General features: G+C 40.5%; 2 non-coding genes and 1 pseudogene across 2 annotated transcripts; all 3 read right to left on the bottom strand.

Annotated features, from left to right (window-relative positions):
* Positions 1-15,488: 15,488 nt before the first annotated feature.
* Positions 15,489-15,653, bottom strand: LOC130918124 (U1 spliceosomal RNA). The gene has a single exon (XR_009063578.1). It is a non-coding gene; the product is annotated as a U1 spliceosomal RNA (small nuclear RNA).
* An 839-nt stretch (positions 15,654-16,492) lies between these two features.
* LOC130918112 (U1 spliceosomal RNA) lies at positions 16,493-16,657 on the bottom strand. Its single transcript, XR_009063567.1, has one exon. It is a non-coding gene; the product is annotated as a U1 spliceosomal RNA (small nuclear RNA).
* A 564-nt stretch (positions 16,658-17,221) lies between these two features.
* On the bottom strand, positions 17,222-17,350 carry LOC130918184 (uncharacterized; annotated as a pseudogene).
* Positions 17,351-18,802: the final 1,452 nt, after the last annotated feature.

Raw genomic sequence — 18,802 nt, 5'->3', positions numbered from 1 at the left:
TTTCTGTTAGTGCAACCAACAGCAACACACGCCTTCACCATATTGATTTTTAATGTTAAGGAGCAGAAACACACGCCGTAAATAGGAGAAATGTACGCTGCCGTAACAGGTTAACACTATGTTTTGACGGACAAGTGGGCGATACCATTCAGGAGGGTGGCGTTGTGACGTCACGTGGGTAGGGTCTATAAATAACGAAAACTTATAATCATTCTCCTCTAGATCAGTCATATGGAGGAGCAAGGTGGCATAACGTCATTGACTTTGCACCTAGAAACATTTCTCAAAGCAGAGAATATATATAAATTGATAGCACGACACACAGTCATGGTTTTACTTCCCATCATGGTTCCACTCCCATCATGCATTGGGGCATGCCGCTATCATTTACTGAAAGCTCAACAAATATACTAGCTGGCAAAATTTAGTTACAATATACAAAGTCACAAGACTTTCTATCCATAATGGTTTCACTTCCCATCATGCATTGGGGCATGCCTGCAGTTTAATTTACTGAAAGCTCAACAAATACACTAGATGGCAATATTTAGTGACAATACAAAAAGTCACAAGTCTTTCTATTCGTGGATCCCTCTCACAGAAAGAATGTTAATAATGTAAATGCCATTTTGAGGATTTATTGTCATAATAAACAAATACAGTACTTATGTACTGTACGTTGAATGTATATATTCGTCCGAGTTTTATTCATTTTTTTCTTAATGCATTACCAAAATGTATATGATCGGGAAAAATCATCGGGAATGATTGGAATTGAATTGGGAGCAAAAAAAAAGCAATCGGATCGGGAAATATCGGGATCGGCAGATACTCAAACTAAAACGATCGGGATCGGATCGGGAGCAAAAAAAACATGATCGGAACAACCCTAATTCCAATCAAAACAAAATTGACCAAAACTGAAAAGTTTTGCTTTAAGTTCCAGATGATTTCCAACTGAAGTAAACCCTTTATCTCCCAGAGTCAGGGTAAAAGAAATCATTAAGCTCAGCAAACTATCACGGTACGACACCTCCAGACGGGAAAACAGAAATCGGGATAGTGTCGACATCTCCACGAGACCAGCAGAAGACATCACCTCATCTATGACTCAAAATAGAATGCTAATGTTTCCATGCCTCTGATGTATATTAGGATGCACACTGGCTGGAGGAATGAACCAATACTTCTATCGTGGACACTCGGGTTAAGGCCAGAATTCTGTACTTGTCATTTACAATATCCCTCGAATCAATATACTCTGATCCAATTTTTATTTTACTTTATTCATTAATAATAGATTCAATAAAAAATACAAATACTCCTACTCTTTCATGAACACGCAGAAAATATTCATAATACAGTTTCCCTTGACCTCAACTGGGGTCTTGTGGGCCTTAAAGTGCGTATGACAGGATGAAAAAAAAGTTAAATAGCATCATCATGTGAATTTGAATCATATTTTGAGACGATTCACCAGACAAACCGGCCGACGTCGGAGGAGCGCGTAGCTGCCACATGGTCAACACAAATATGGTGTAAATTAATGCTTAATAACACGGCGAAGACGTAAACAGTGAGGGAGCGGCGTGCAGTTGTTGTGTGCAGCTAACAAGGCAGGATGTGTCTGAGGAGAACTTTTCTACATGTCCGTCCATGAGCAAACGTAAGTCAATACGTATTCCTTTATTTAAATAAAGTTTGTAGTGTTTACTTCAGATTCGTATTCACGGCCATTTTTATCACAAAGGTGCCATTTCTGATGGGGTGGAAAATTTGACAACACCGGGCGCACGAAGAGGGTAATAAGCTGAGTATAGCGCTCTCCCGGCGGTGTGTGGGGGGTATTCGACAAGTCGCCGGTCGTAGGCCAAGTGGCATTCTCGGTGGACAAGGAACATTAAAACGTGCCATGATCCCAGTATTTAACTTACCATAATTTCCCGAATATAACGCGCACTTTTTTTCCCCCCAAATCAACTTGTAAAATCATGGAGAGCATTATAAACAGGTACATGGATGTAGACGGAAATATATATATATATAATATATATATATATATATATATATACACACACATTTTAGGGCTGTTAAACGATTACAATTTTTAATTGAGTTAATCACAGCTTAAAAATGAATTAATCGTAATTAATCGCAATTCAACCCATCTATAAAATATGCCATATTTTTCTGTAAATTATTGTTGGAATGGAAAGATAAGACACAAGATCAGGGGTCGCGTTAACCGAATATTTTCCGTTGTTGACCGGTTTTTTAAAACTGTGACAGAAAAAAACTGAAGTCCATCTGTCATTTTGACAGGTTGCAATTCACACCCCAGACCACAGGGTGGCGAGTGAGCATATTAATTAGCTATTGTCTCTCTTGATGTATGACGCCGTTGGCCTTACTCAGAAAAATGTCAAGGCAACTGAGTGTCCGAAGTTTCTTCAAAAAGCTCCAAAACGACGATGGTGTTGATAAAAGAGGTGAAAAAAGAGGGACTGGTGCAGTGGAGGATGAAGGATGACAACGAATCAAGTGAATCGCCGGTTCAGTCCTCACTGCGGCGAGCAGTTGAAAACACCGCCAATTACTAAGAAGGGCAGAATTGGTAACACGGTGAAAGCGGCATAAAGCCAAAAAAGCGGAATTATTTCAAGGAAAATATGGAGGGTCCCACCACTGTGTGTACTCTTTTTGCTAAGCTGAGCTCGCATACCACGGTAGCACGTCGGCTATGAACAAACACTTGACGCGCCGTCACCCAGGTGTATTTCGGAAGACAACAGGAAACAACAAGCTAGCGGATTGTAAGCCCATACAACTTTCTAAGGATTTTTTTAAAAAAATTTAAGTTGCCTTTATGTGCGTCATCAACGTGCATTTTTATTTAGTAATCATAATACATTAAAAAAAAATATATATATATATATATATATAATTGAATTATATAATATTTTATTATTATTAAATGTATTAGGGTCATGGCAGGTCCCACTGGGGGGTGGGGGGGGATATATATCCTGTATACACATAATATAATAAAAATATATATGGAAACACAGCACTGGCCTGCTTACTGTAATCCATGACTGCACTAACATTATATCTTGATGCATAATACAAAGTAACTAGTCATTTTAAAAATTTAAGTGACTGGTAAAAATAGATTATGACCGGATTTTTATGACCCTGTCAGTCAAAATGACAGACAACGAAAAAGTGTAGCGCAACCTCTGCACAAGACTGATATATACATTCAACATACTGTACATAAGTACTGTATTTGTTTATTATAACAATAAATCAACAGATGGCATTAACATTCTGTTAAAGCAATCCATGGATAGAATGACTTGTAGTTCTTAAAAGATGTTAGTACAAGTTATAGAAATTTTATATTAAAACCCCTCTTAATGTTTTCGTTTTAATAAAATTTTCAATCAAAAAATAAACTAGTTGCTCGCCATTGTTGAGGTCAATCCATAAAATCAGTCGCACCAAAGCGCCAGCAGAGGGAGACAAAAAACATAAGTAACAAGTGGACATGACACTGCTGTCATTTTAATCTGTTTCAGCGGGGCATGTGCGTTAATTGCGTCAAATATTTTAACGTGATTAATTAAAAAATTAACGCCAGTTAACGCGATAATTTTGAGAGCCCTTATATATATATAAACTTTTTTTTTTTTATTGACACGGCCAAGTTGTGTTGAAGAAACGTATTACGGTACGTGACGTCACCATTTTGTTTCGGTAATACTTCACTCTGATCGGCCGAATGATTTCGTCTGTGTTAAATTCTGCTTTTTTCACTCTTCATAAAGCACAGAATTTAGTTTCTTGAACTCATTTGAGTCCACCTTTATTGCAGCGCCGCAACTCGGACCATAACAGACGTTACAACTACAGCTGTCCGATCGGGTCCGATCACGTCATTTTCAAGGTATCGGAATCGGCAAAAAAATATCGGCCATGCCTTTTTTTAGTATATATATATATTTTAATTAAATCGTTTTCTAATTGTATTTAACGTTACAGGCACATACGCTACAGGTACGTTACTCTCATCCAGAGTCTTTAATTTAGGCTTAAGCTATGGTTATCAAAAATGTCCCAATAACGGCGGCAATTATTTTATTATCAAATGTATCACATTACAATTGTAACGTTTTTAATACATGCGCTATACAACTCTCACTCATTATCACGCTCATTCTGTAATACCGCCATTTTGCCTACATAGAGAGATTAAAGGCAGCTCAAATTAAGTAGCATGAATTTTTGCAACCTTTGAAACTTCTTTTCAAATGGCTAAAACCTTTGCAATCTCTCTACCTACGCTTAGAAATATCATGGGAGGTAAGGTGGGGAAGTAAGGTGGCAATTGATCTATATCATAGCTTCATAAATTACTTCCCGAAGCAGAGAAGGTATATCCATTGGTAGCACGACACACAGTCATGGTTTTACTTCCCATCATGGTTCCATTTCCCATCATGCATTGGGGCATGTCTGCAGTATCATTTACTGAAAGCTCAACAAATACACTAGATGGCAATATTTAGTCTCAATATACAGTCACAAGTCTTTCTATCCGTGGATCCCTCTCACAGAAAGAATGTTAATAATGTAAATGCCATCTTGAGGGATTTATTGTCATAATAAACGAATACAGTACTTATGTACTGTATGTTGAATGTATATTTTCGTCCGAGTTTTATTCATTTTTTTCTTAATGCATTGCCAAAATGTATATGATCGGGAAAAATTATCGGGAATGATTGGAATTGAATCGGGAGCAAAAAAAAAAAAGCAATCGGATCGGGAAATATCGGGATCGGCCGAAACGCAAACTAAAACGATCGGGATCGGGAGCAAAAAAACATGATCGGAACAACCCTAGTTACAACACAGACTTCCTGTGTCCGTCAACTATATATGTCCCTCGGGAAACTCAAACCCAAATAACAATAATTCCTATTGTTACCGTCGTGTCGACAGCGATGAGCTCTCTCGGACTTCCGACTTAAGTTATCACTTTCATTTTACCGTATCAATCCATGGAAGAAACATTTATTCATCATGATGAAACAAGCAAGTTATTCAGCAGCCTTTAAAAGAATCCGTGACGTCACGGGATCCACGGATAGAAAGACTTGTGACTTTGTGTATTGTGACGAACTATTGCCATCTTGTGTATTTGTTGAGCTTTCAGTAAATGATACTGCAGCATGCCCTAATGCATGATGGGAAGTGAGACCATGATGGGAAGTAAAACCATGACTGTGCAGCATGCTACCAATGGATATATCTTCTCTGCTTTGGGAGTTATTCTATGAAGCTATGACATAGGTCAATTGCCACCTTGATTCCCTTGATTGCTTCCAATAATAATTCTATTCTTAGTGAGAAGAAATTCCAAATTAAAGTCATTTGAAGGTAGGTTCCTAAGGCTGCCAAAATTCAATCTTGCGCTGCCTTTTATCTCTCCACGTTGGTAAAACGGTGCCACTAAAGATTGATCGCGTCAATGAGTCAGAGCGTGGTGCAGCGCATTTATTAATAGCATTGAATATTTTAATTGCCACCGTCATTGAGATACAGTGTCTTGCAAAAGTATTCGGCCCCCTTGAACGTTGCAACCTTTCGCCACATTTCAGGCTTCAAACATATATATTTTTCCCATATCGCCCAACCCTAATCTATGGTCATTAGAGATGTCCCGATCACGTCATTTTCAAAGTATCGGAATCGTCAAAAAAATATCGGCCATGCCTTTTTTTTATATATATATATCTAACTGTATTTGACGTTACAGACATAATATGTTACACTCATCCAGAGTCTTTAATTTAGGCTTAAGGTAGGGCTATCAAAAATACAGTGCCTTGCAAAAGTATTCGGCCCCCTTGAATCTTGCAACCTTTCGCCACATTTCAGGCTTCAAACATAAAGATATGAAATTTAATTTTTTTGTCAAGAATCAACAACAAGTGGGACACAATCGTGAAGTGGAACATTTATTGGATAATTTAAACTTTTTTAACAAAAAAAAAAAACTGAAAAGTGGGGCGTGCAATATTATTCGGCCCCTTTACTTTCAGTGCAGCAAACTCACTCAAGAAGTTCAGTGAGGATCTCTGAATGATCCAATGTTGTCCTAAATGACCGATGATGATAAAGAGAATCCACTTGTGTGTAATCAATTCTCCGTATAAATGCACCTGCTCTGTGATAGTCTTAGGGTTCTGTTTAAAGTGTAGAGAGCATTATGAAAACCAAGGAACACACCAGGCAGGTCCGAGATACTGTTGTGGAGAAGTTTAAAGCCGGATTTGGATACAAAAAGATTTCCCAAGCTTTAAACATCTCAAGGAGCACTGTGCAAGCCATCATATTGAAATGGAAGGAGCATCAGACCACTGCAAATCTACCAAGACCCGGCCGTCCTTCCAAACTTTCTTCTCAAACAAGGAGAAAACTGATCAGAGATGCAGCCAAGAGGCCCATGATCACTCTGGATGAACTGCAGCGATCTACAGCTGAGGTGGGAGAGTCTGTCCATAGGACAACAATCAGTCGTACACTGCACAAATCTAGCCTTTATGGAAGAGTGGCAAGAAGAAAGCCATTTCTCAAAGATATCCATAAAAAGTCTCGTTTAAAGTTTGCTACAAGCCACCTGGGAGACACACCAAACATGTGGAAGAAGGTGCTCTGGTCAGATGAAACCAAAATTGAACTTTTTGGCCACAATGCAAAACGATATGTTTGGCGTAAAAGCAACACAGCTCATCACCCTGAACACACCATCCCCACTGTCAAACATGGTGGTGGCAGCATCATGGTTTGGGCCTGCTTTTCTTCAGCAGGGACAGGGAAGATGGTTCAAATTGACGGGAAGATGGATGCAGCCAAAGACAGGAACATTCTGGAAGAAAACCTGTTGGTATCTGCACAAGACCTGAGACTGGGACGGAGATTTATCTTCCAACAGGACAATGATCCAAAACATAAAGCCAAATCTACAATGGAATGGTTCAAAAATAAACATATCCAGGTGTTAGAATGGCCAAGTCAAAGTCCAGACCTGAATCCAATCGAGAATCTGTGGAAAGAGCTGAAGACTGCTGTTCACAAACACTCTCCATCCAACCTCACTGAGCTCGAGCTGTTTTGCAAGGAAGAATGGGCAAGAATGTCAGTCTCTCGATGTGCAAAACTGATAGAAACATACCCCAAGCGACTTACAGCTGTAATTGGAGCAAAAGGTGGCACTACAAAGTATTAACGCAAGGGGGCTGAATAATATTGCACGCCCCACTTTTCAGTTTTTTATTTGTTAAAAAAGTTTAAATTATCCAATAAATGTTGTTCCACTTCACGATTGTGTCCCACTTGATGATTCTCGACAAAAAATTATAATTTTATATCTTTATGTTTGAAGCCTGAAATGTGGCAAAAGGTTGCCAGGTTCAAGGGGGCCGAATACTTTTGCAAGGCACTGTATATAGAGCTAAAAGGCAGCGTATAATGAGTAGAATTTTGACAGCCTTTGAAGCCTTTTTTTTATTTGGCTAAAGCCTTATAATCCCTTTCTCAGCAATTTAAAATATCGTGAGGAGCACTGTGGGGAAGAAAGGTAGTAGTTAATCATTTTCTTGAGACCCTATGTTCTTTCCCCACGCAGAGAAGATATATATATATTGGTGCCCCTACGCACAGTCATGGTTGCACTTCCCATCATGCACTTGGGCAGAACAGTTAAATGGCTAAAGTATCATTTACTGAAAGCTCAACAAATACACTAGATGGCATTATTTAGTCAGAATATACAAAGTCACATTTATCCTTTAAGAATTACAGGTCTTTCTATCTGTGGATCCCTCTCACAGAACGAATGTTAATAATATAAATGCCATCTTGAGGATTTGTCATAATAAACAAATAAAGTACTTATGTACTGTATGTTGAATGTACATATTCGTCCGAGTTTTATTCATTTTCTTCTTAATGCATTGCCAAAATGTATATGATCGGGAAAAATTATCGGGAATGATTGGAATTGAATCGGGAGCAAAGAAAAAAAGCAATCGGATCGGGAAATATCGGGATCGGCAGATACTCAAACTAAAACGATCGGGATCGGATCAGGAGCAAAAAAAACATGATCGGAACAACCCTAGTTGCTACTATGGTTGATTATTTTCAGGAATGTTGATTTTTTTTTTTTTTTTTTGAAACATGCATTTATTATCAATCAGTTTGGAATGAATTTATATACAGATATATATAAAGAACATCTTATATTGTTACGCTAACTAATGCTCCTAATTTGGAATCATTCCTAATAGATTAACAGCAAAATGTATATGATCGGGAAAAATTATCGGGAATGATTGGAATTGAATCGGGAGCAAAAAAAAAAAAGCAATCGGATCGGGAAATATCGGGATCGGCAGATACTCAAACTAAAACGATCGGATCGGGAGAAAAAAAACATAATCGGAACAACCCTAGATTAAAGTGTATCCTATAATGTTATGTCGTGTCTTGTCGCCCCAGAACATTGCTGTTCCTGCTCCAGTCACCCCACCATCTCTTCATTTTGTTTACTGATTGTTGTCTTATGTTCATTTTTTTAATCTGGTCATATCTATACTATTTATTTTCCGTAGTTACACTACGCACTTTAAGACACTTTAAGCTGTAATTTGCACTATGTTCACTATTTCTGAAAAGAAGCTGCTAATAAAAGAAAGGAATAACAGTTTGTGAGCATCATTATCACATCAACATCATATGAACGACTGAAACGGATATTGGTTTGAAGTAGGGGCGCACGATATCCATTTTTTAAAACCGATATCAATAACTTCCTGCTCCTTAAGGCCGATACCGATATGATAACCGATAATATATACAGTATATAATTTTTGATTGTATATTGTTTTTGAACATCTGTAGGTCAGAAATACTAGTGGTGGATTCGGCAGAGATTTGCCTTTGACCTAACCAGAATTTTCATAATTTCAATACCCAAAAGGCCTCTCAATAACTCATATAACACTGTAAAATGCAAACATTGCTAATTGCCAGTGTAAGGTTTATCACTCAGTGATGGAAAAATAAGGCCTCAAGAACAGTAAGATAACTTTGCATACTGGCAAAACAGGAGTGGAAACAAACGCACTCATTCCAATCCACCGACACTGTGCCAAAATTAATATTAATAGGCCTGATAATGTATAATGTTATTGGATTTATTGGGATGACGTCATAATTCCAATTATCGGACCGATAATTATCAGACCGATAATTATCATGCACCTCTAGTTTGAAGAGATTTATTTTACAAAATAAAAAATGCAATGCATTACATTAGAATGTAATGGGAAAATGGGAGAAAAAGCATGCATTAAAAAAAAAATCACCAAAAACTATCAACATTGTGACACTTGGGCTGCCAATCTGTCCCGTGCTGCATTTCCAAGCCCCTCATTAACTGCTAGGGGGTCTCCGGGAGGTTGGGGATCCAGGATGTCCTGTGCCACATCTTCATCTGGCTCAAGAAGGTCCCCATTGTCCAGACACACATTGTGGAGAAACGCACAGGATGCAATGACCTGGGGAGCAAACACTGGCCTCACCTCCAATGCTTTGAAAAGGGTACACCGCCACCTGGTCTTCATTACCCCAAAGGCTCGCTCAATTATACTGTGGCCCTTGGCATGATGGAAGTTGTAGCGGCCCTGTACAGGTCCATTGACTGGTTCCTTATACGGAGTCATGAGGCAGATGGGTGTTTCCAGACACGGGTAGCCACCATCCCCAAGGAGAATGTAGCCTGGTGGAGGGTACCGTCTCGCCTTGTAGCAAGTGCTGTTTTTCATGACCCTCGAGTCATGTACGGATCCCGGGTAACCCACAAAGATGTCCAGGAATCTTCCATTAGAATCACATATTGCCTGCATGTTAACTGAATAATAGCCTTTGTAGTTAAGATAGTCAATTCGGTGCCGTGCAGGTGGCTTGATTCTAATTTGGCTACAGTCTATTGCTCCCACAACATTCCTGAGTGCAGGGCTCCCAGATAGCTGGGCAAATCCTCTGCCAACTGCATCCAGCTCTTCAGCCTGGGGGAATGCAATGGCACGCCTTAGGTTTCGGCATATGTAATTTGCCACTTTGTGGACGACTCGGTGCACCGTGGATTTGGGGACGTTGAACACACGAGCCACCACGATGTAAGAGAGTCCATGTGCCAACCAGTATAAATAGATAAGGACCTCCAGTTGCCCGCCCCAACCATGGTCCTGCTCTCTCTGTAGCAGCTTTTGGACAGCATTTATGGCTCTTCTGCTGAGGAGTAGGTCCTGCCTCAAGTCCGCCTCAACATTGAATCACAACCTTAGAATGGGCATATTGTGGTCTAACTGGCAATAATTTGTGGGATGAACCATCTGCTGGAAAGAAAAACAGGGAAAGATCAGGCTTTCATCCTCCCAAACCAACACATTAATAGCACACACAATGCAGTGAATGTATTTATGTAATCATATCTGAACCTAGTACAAAAAAGGGTTCAAACCCCCATGAGCTCTATGTTTATCTCAAACGGAAGGAGTCAAGTAACAAAAGCCACACGTTAGCTAGGGTTGCCCCCTTTCAGAAATAGAAATAAGGGACACCCCCCTCGCGCCCAAAGCCTTACGGGCGAAAAAAAGGGGAATCCCCAAAACTCCTAAAATGCACAGAAATGTATCTATTTTTAGATGAGAAATCTGTATTGTCCACTATGTGGGCATGGGAGTTTCCTTGCAGCAGATTGTTTTGGGTTTTTTCTGCAGGTTAGTGAAAACGAAATTGTGAATATCGTAATTAACATTTGTTTTGTCAGCACTGAATCCGGTAACGTGATCCATTGACAAGCCAAATTTCTTAAGGGAATGTTCCAGGAGAGCTACAATTCCAGCAGCTGACTCGTCTGCATTCTCTATGAAGTCCAGCATTTTGTTGGTGAGCCCAGACTCTGGACTGAAGTACTGAACAGCAAGGGGAAGCATCTTCCTGCTCAATTTATTTGAGGCATTGGTCTGCATGGAGAATGGGATGGGTGACTGAATGGAGAAAAACACCTTTGACCTTTTTGTGACCCGCACTGGTTCCATCATTATTAAATACACATATATAACAACAATAATAACCTTTGAGAGTGCCTTTAGGCTATGTATAAAAGTACAACTGTGTATTAAAGTACAGCGAGTTCACATATATTACAACAACTGCCTTTGACAATAAAGAGCCTTAGAGAGTGCCTTAGGCTATGTATTAAAGTAAACCAATCATATTTGGACACGAGATTCATACAAGTGAATCAATATGATTGCAGGCAGTGTGTCTCCTGAGAGCAGGGGCAGGCCACCTCTGTTCCCACGTGACATGCGCCAATAAATACCCGGACATTTTCAGCCGTGGATTAACGCGTGAACGCTCGGCTTGGTTCCTTGGATTCTCAGATCTGGAGTGAGGGCTCTCCACTCATTGTCAACAGGTAGGAGCTTGATTCATTACCAGGGAACTCGTTGTGCTTTAACTTTGGTGTGGGGGTGTTAGCATTGACAACTATACATCTAGCGCTATTGTTTCTTTTACTTGTGTGTGTTTTAACTGCATCGTGGGGGTTCTAGACGTTATCAGTGACAACCTAGACCTAGCGCTGTGGTTATTCTGTTTTTTTTTCTTTTGCTTGCCTTTGTGGGACTGTAATCAATAAACTTCATTCATTTGCAATATCTAATCAATAAACATTGTCTATTCAGCAAAAGTGTGCCTGTTGCTGACTCACTGCGAACCTGAAACGAAATTTCTTTCATAAAAGTGTGACCCGGAAATTTCGTTAAAATTTCGTAAAACAGTGACGTTAAGATCTTGAGCACATCACCCACTGCCTTTGGACCAAGGACTTGTTTCAACAGTGCCTCTTGCTTTGTTCTCCCCAAAGTCATTTTCTTCACCATTTTGGAATCACATAAAAATCTTCTGATTGAGCCTGTGTCCACCGTCAGCACTATTGTAGCTCTGGCTGGCTACGTTTTACTGTGTGGTATACGTGTGTCACCTCAGCTGCAATAATTTAGAGGGAAGGAGTGGGATGATGTCAAATTCACTATCAATCAATAGATAGTATATATCCACAGTAGGACTATTTCTTTAGTGTTTATTTTCTGTTAATCTATTAGGAATGATTCCAAATGAGGAGCATTAGTTAGCGTAACAAAATAAGATGTTCTTTATATATATATCTGTATCAGAGGTTGCGCTAGACTTTTTCGTTGTCTGTCATTTTGACTGACAGTGTCATAAAAATCCGGTCATAATCTATTTTTACCCGTCACTTACATTTTTAAAATGATAATAATGACATATTCAATAGTATTTAGTTTTCATTCATTTTTAATTAATATTCCGTCCGAACAAGCTTAACAAGAGGCAAACAGACAGCTGAGTGCACCAATCAGCGACGGCAGACGTGCCGTTAGCAAAGCGACGAGGGCAGGACGAGGGACTTGCGCGCGGAAATAAACATACGAGGAGAACGGAGTTTATTCAACATGGCTAGCGCGAGACAGACTGTTGTCATTGACTCGTGTCGATATGTTTTAGCTCATTTAAAACTGAATTTACCGCGGATTGGAACATATTCTCGGCTCTCCCGTCGCCATCCGTGTTGATGTAGAGACGACTTTCGGCGCGCAAGAGTGACGTTGCTCGTGAAGAACACGTCACGCAAAAAAAAAAATCTGATTTGTCGATTGATTTTGTACCTACTCGAGAGACTGTGTCCCAGACTTTTCTCTCAGTGTTTGAAAAATACAGGGAGAACAGTCTGGCCGTGCCAGGCAAACACTCAGTTGCCTTGACATTTTTCCGAGTAAGGCCAACGACGTCATGCATCGAGAGAGACAATAGCTAATTAATATGCTCACTCGCCACCCTGTGGTCTGGGGTGTGAATTGCAACCTGTCAAAATGACGGATGGACTTCAGTTTTTTCCGTCACCGTTTTAAAAAACCGGTCAACGACGGAAAATATTTGGTTAACGCGGCCCCTGATCTGTATATAAATTCATTCCATACTGATTGATAATAAATGCTTGTTTCAAAAAAAAAAAAAAAAAAAAAAAAAATCAACATTCCTGAAAATAATCAACCATAGTAGCAACTAGGGTTGTTCCGATCATGTTTTTTTGCTCCTGATCCGATCCCGATCGTTTTAGTTTGTGTATCTGCCGATCCCGATATTTCCCGACGCGATTGCTTTTTTTTGCTCCCGATTCAATTCCAATCATTCCCGATAATTTTTCCCGATAATATACATTTTGGCAATGCATTAAGAAAAAAATGAATAAAACTCGGACGAATATATACATTCAACATACAGTACATAAGTACTGTATTTATTTATTATGACAATAAATCCTCAAGATGGCATTTACATTATTAAAATTCTTTCTGTGAGAGGAATCAACGGATAGAAAGACTTGTGACTTTGTGTATTGTGAGTAAATATTGCCATCTAGTGTATTTGTTGAGCTTTCAGTAAATGATACTGCAGGCATGCCCCAATGCATGATGGGAGTGGAACCATGATGGAAGTAAAACCATGACTGTGCGTCGTGCTATCAATGGATATATCTTCTCTGCTTTGGAAAGTAACCGAAGGTGTAAACAAAAAGATCTATTCTTCTAAGATCCACCTTACTTCCACACACTGCATCCTCCTTATATTGCGCTGCCTTTAATCTCTCTATAAAGGTAAAACGGTGTTATTACTGAATAAGCACGATGATGAGTGAGAGAATCGTGCAACGTGTATTTTAATAGCGTTAAATATTTTGACGTGACACATTTTTTAATTAATTAATTGCCACCGTTATTGAGATATTTTTGATAACCCTATGTTAAGCCTAAACTAAAGACTCTGGTTGAGTGTTATATGTTATGTCTGTAACGTTAAATACAATAAGAAAACGATTTCAATTAAAATACATGGCCGATATTTTTTTGCCGATTCCGATACTTTGAAAATGACGTGATCGGACCCGTTCGATCGGCATCTCTAGTAGCAACTGAAATAGCCTAGCTGTGCTCCTATCAATGCAAGATGTATGAAGGTAAATATAAATATAGCCTATATGTTATCCATATACATGAGCATAATAACATACCAAATCAAGCTCAGGGGATGTTTCAGGTACAAATAATTGTGACGAAGGCTCTTCTTGGATCTTATATTTCGTTTGTGGAGGTCCCCTGCAGCATGCTGTTTTACAGCTCCGTGAGACGCTGCAGAAACTTTCCTGCCTGCCTTGGAGTTCGCTTTATAAACATCATCAGTGACTCTATCGAGCCACGGGTTCCCCTCTTCCCACTCCACTCCATTTTTTGGAGACGTTTCCCGTTTTGAGGATGAGGTGGGGTGTCCTGAGCTTCTGCTGCTGAAGAAATTTTTGTTTTGAAAATGCGCGGGGCGGTGCGCTGAACAGAGCGAGAGGTAACTATGCAACGAACCCGGAAGTGGAGCGCAGTGCAGACAGCAGCAGGCAGGCAGGTAACTATCTTGCTGTCTTTAATATCTCCTGCCCTTTTTGTTCATTATTGTTGGCTCAGTGGTCACTCATGAGCGCAGGAGGTGTGTGTTTGTGTGTGACAGACGTGCATGGGCTGGGCACACCGCCGCCCGCCACTCCCCGCCACCGGAGCCGCGGGTCGCGCGGGGTCGCCCCATAAGACAATTGTGAAATACGGAATAAACTGTGTTCCGTATTGGTTCAATACGGAAACCAACTTCTAATTCCCAATTACGGAACGATTCCGTATTTCAAGGGACGGGTGGCAAGCCTAACGTTAGCTGTTGCTTTTTGTTTGGTTAGCCAGGCTAGGACACTACTCCAATCAATAAATCAGCAAATCAAACAAGGAAAGCAAATGCTTTCTGTATAACACAATATCACAAATGTACAGTTAAAAGAACTTTCAAACACAAACACATTGTTACTTTCATACGCTAGCTCTGGAGGCAACCAACCATTTGTGCTGGCTGGAGCTACAAAGTGCTCACTCACACGCAGTGTTTGTATTATTTTCTCATTCTACATACCCCAGCAAGATGCAGCAATGCTCCCAGGTGTCGAAGACGCCTTCGCCTAATGGCATTTCGTCGATTTGACGCAGATATTTGTAAAAATATCTTCACAGCCAAGGAAAGCACGAACACCATAGCAGCAGGCATATTGGTTTAGTTCTGTCGCTTTTTGATGACGTCACAACAGACTTATAACGTACAGGATGAAGGGGTATGCCAATTCTTAGAGCTAACTTTTCAAGCCTTGCCCCCTTATGGAAGGGCCTAGTTGAATATAGGAGTAGACAATTTAAAGACAGATTGAGCTTGATTTTGAGATTATTTTAACAGTGAAACAGGGGAGAGCGCGAACGCAGTCCCCCACTACCAGAAATTATGCAGTCGAGATTCCCACATTTGGGGAATTCGCAGGGGTCAGCACAACCGGGAGTGCAATGGCTGAGCCTCACCCTGGGTGAACCACCTTCTTGATCATGGTGTCTCCCCTGCCAGGTAAGTATGAGTTGTACAGCGCTGCAGTGCCAAACTCTTTCGCATGCAGGCCATCTTCAGTCATCTGCTCGTTTGCTACACACTTGTAAAATAGTCATAAACACACTTCATGGACAAGGCAACTCTACCGCCGATCGGTTAATGTCCTACTTTTAGTCATTAAGTCAACAAACTGACATTAAAATCAGGATTTAAATATATGGGGGAAAAGTCCCATCATGCATTGCTGTTCTTCCAAATGCCCGTCAGACGGTTGCTCATACGTTGGATATGCACATGCGCTACTGAAAGCTAGGGCTGCTTTTCAAACGCACAAAACTTACTCAAAACTGGAACCCCATCCCCCTCACTTCCTTTCGTTAGATTGATCAGGAATGCACACTGCTACTGAAATCTAGTGCTGTGCAGAACATGACACTCACTAAACATTGTCATGAAACTTTTGGGTAGTAAAAAGGCATTTATCTTGGGACTGTTTTACTTCAGTTGTTGGGAAAGAGACATTTTTGATTGTATTTTGTATTTTTTGAAAAGTTAAGCATTTTCAAGCCAATGAACATTACTTTAAAACATGCATCCATACATCCAAACAAGGTCTGACTGATTTCAATTTGGTAGACAGTTCAAATCTAGACATAGCGCGAGTGTAATATACTTTTTTCAATACACGAACTGGATTTTAGTGAAAATGTTAATTTATTTTACCAACAGAGAAGAAGGTGCACCATTCCTGGAGAAAGTACAATTCCAGGTCATTGGGAGAAGTGGATGGAGCGAGCTCCTATTCCAACCAATTTAATGTTAAATCCCCAGATTGAGTATAATTCAGTTTATTTCAACAGCTAATCAGGGGAGAGCGCGAACGCAGTCCCCCACTACCAGAAATTATGCAGTCGAGATTCCCACATTTGGGGAATTCGCAGGGGTCAGCACAACCGGGAGTGCAATGGCTGAGCCTCACCCTGGGTGAACCACCTTCTTGATCATGGTGTCTCCCCTGCCAGGTAAGTATGAGTTGTACAGCGCTGCAGTGCCAATGTCTTTAGCACGCAGGCCATCTTCAGTCATTTGCTCAACACTTGTAAAATAGTCATAAACACACACAAAGGACAAGGCTACTCTACCGCCAACCGGTTCATGTCCTACTTTTTATCATTACGCCAACAGACTGACCTTTAAATTAGGTTTAAGGTATATGGGGAAAAAAGTCCCATTGTGCATTGCTGCTCGACTGAGGCGGTTGCACTTCCGTTGCCTATGCGCATGCGCTACTGAAAGCTCAAGCTGCTTGGAAACAGGAATGGAACTCAATACCCCTCACTTCCTTACGATCCTCTGTTTGGTCAGGAATGCACACTGCTACTGACATCTAGTGCTTTGCAGAACATGACTACACTCATTAAACATTTTAATGAAACCTTGGGGAGTGTAAAAGCATATATTGTGGCACAATGTTGTACTACATTTGTCGAAAAGTGACTTTTTTTTTCAACAAGACAAATCAGTTTAGAACTCAAACATAACAACTGCCTAATAAGTTGCATTAGTACATGGAATGAAATTGTTTTCACCAGCATAGGGGTGCACCATTCCTGTAGGTACTGCAATACCAGGTCGATGCGTGGAATGGCTAGAGCAAGCCCCTATTCCATCTCCCAGTTCCAAGAAACAATTTAATATATAGTCCCCACATGGGGGACTATATATAGGGAGAAGTGACAACTACAAACTGGCCCGAAGGATGACTTTATTCCAGACAATATTAAGGTTGAGTAATAGTCAGGGGTGCACATTTTTTTTTGCCCAGGTTCTCAGAGGAGGACCTGGAGATGTGACTTGGTCCTCATTGAGCTCGAGAGCCGACCCGCCTGATGCGATAAAATTATGACAAGCTTTACTTAGAGCCAATTACCTTTAATTAATTATATTAACAATTAATGTTTGATTAACATCAACTGGCACAACAAAATTGCCATCACGTTGAAGTGAAATGTAAAGAAATAAACATAAAAGCACTAATTCAAAATAAAGGGCATTATGCGGCTCACACATTAACTCCAAGCCTTTGTAAAAGTGGGATGTCCTCCTCATAAGAGCTCATTGAACGTGCATGTTTAGCTTTGTGAAATGCGAGCAAAAACACGTTTGTCAGTGCATGGCGCTGTTCTTCATTAACTTTATTCTGCCACTTGTCCATAGGGCGAGTGGGGTCCTGTCTGACATCGATAGTTTGCTTAATTGCCACATGCTCAATTGTTATCGTGCTTTTATATAGTTTGGATGGCTGAAATTCTTTGACCCTACATAAAATGCGCTGCTCTTATCAGCGACATTGGGATTCTCCCGGCTAACTTTGTACTACATTTCCGTGCGAGCATCATTTGCTTCTAGCCATGGTACCTCCTGCAGCCACTTTTCAGCAAAAGTCCTTTTTTTCGGTCGCTCCAGTGACGTCTCTGTCGTCCGTCTGTCTTTTGACGGGGGTAGGGGAACACGGAAATAATTACTTAGTGGGGCCTGCCTCTGACATTTTGAGAAGTGATTTTCTCGTGTCCGCCGCAAATACAGTGGTCAGCCATCGGTACGCAAAAGCGTATGGCATCCGTTGAGGGCCAGCGCGTTTGTCTACGTCCAGTACGCATGCGCGCATGCAGACCACTTATGTGCCCCCCTGGTAATAGTGACACACATTAAATGACGACAGCTACGCACCTAACACAGAAAAAAATTGGAAGGTAACAATATTCTTAACTCAAACTCACAATTGAAGAAATATCCTGACGTTTGACAATTCTTCATGCAAAATGACTTACTTATTTGAAAGATACTTAATTTCAACATTAATGCTAACATTTATCTCTGTGTCAGAAATTAACCGAACACATTTGAACACGTTCTCCAAGGAACCATCACCTTATCGTAGTAGAGAGGTTTGTGTGCCCTAATGATCCTGAGAGCTATATTGTCGGGAGTCCTGTGCCCTGGTCAGGTCACCCAAGGCAAACAGGTCTCAAGTGAAGAGCCAGACAAAGTATGGTTCACCAAACCCCACGATAAATAGAGGTGGGAAAACTAAGACCCTGGCCGGAGCCGAAGTCTGGAGCTAGGCTGGGAAAAGGGGCCTGTCAGCGAGCACCTGATGGCTAGGCCTATCACG

Source organism: Corythoichthys intestinalis, chromosome 6 (assembly GCF_030265065.1).
Source record: "Corythoichthys intestinalis isolate RoL2023-P3 chromosome 6, ASM3026506v1, whole genome shotgun sequence".
Classification (NCBI taxonomy): domain Eukaryota; kingdom Metazoa; phylum Chordata; class Actinopteri; order Syngnathiformes; family Syngnathidae; genus Corythoichthys; species Corythoichthys intestinalis.
The sequence above is the reverse complement of the archived record's forward strand: the minus strand, read 5'-3'. Positions and strand labels throughout refer to the sequence as shown.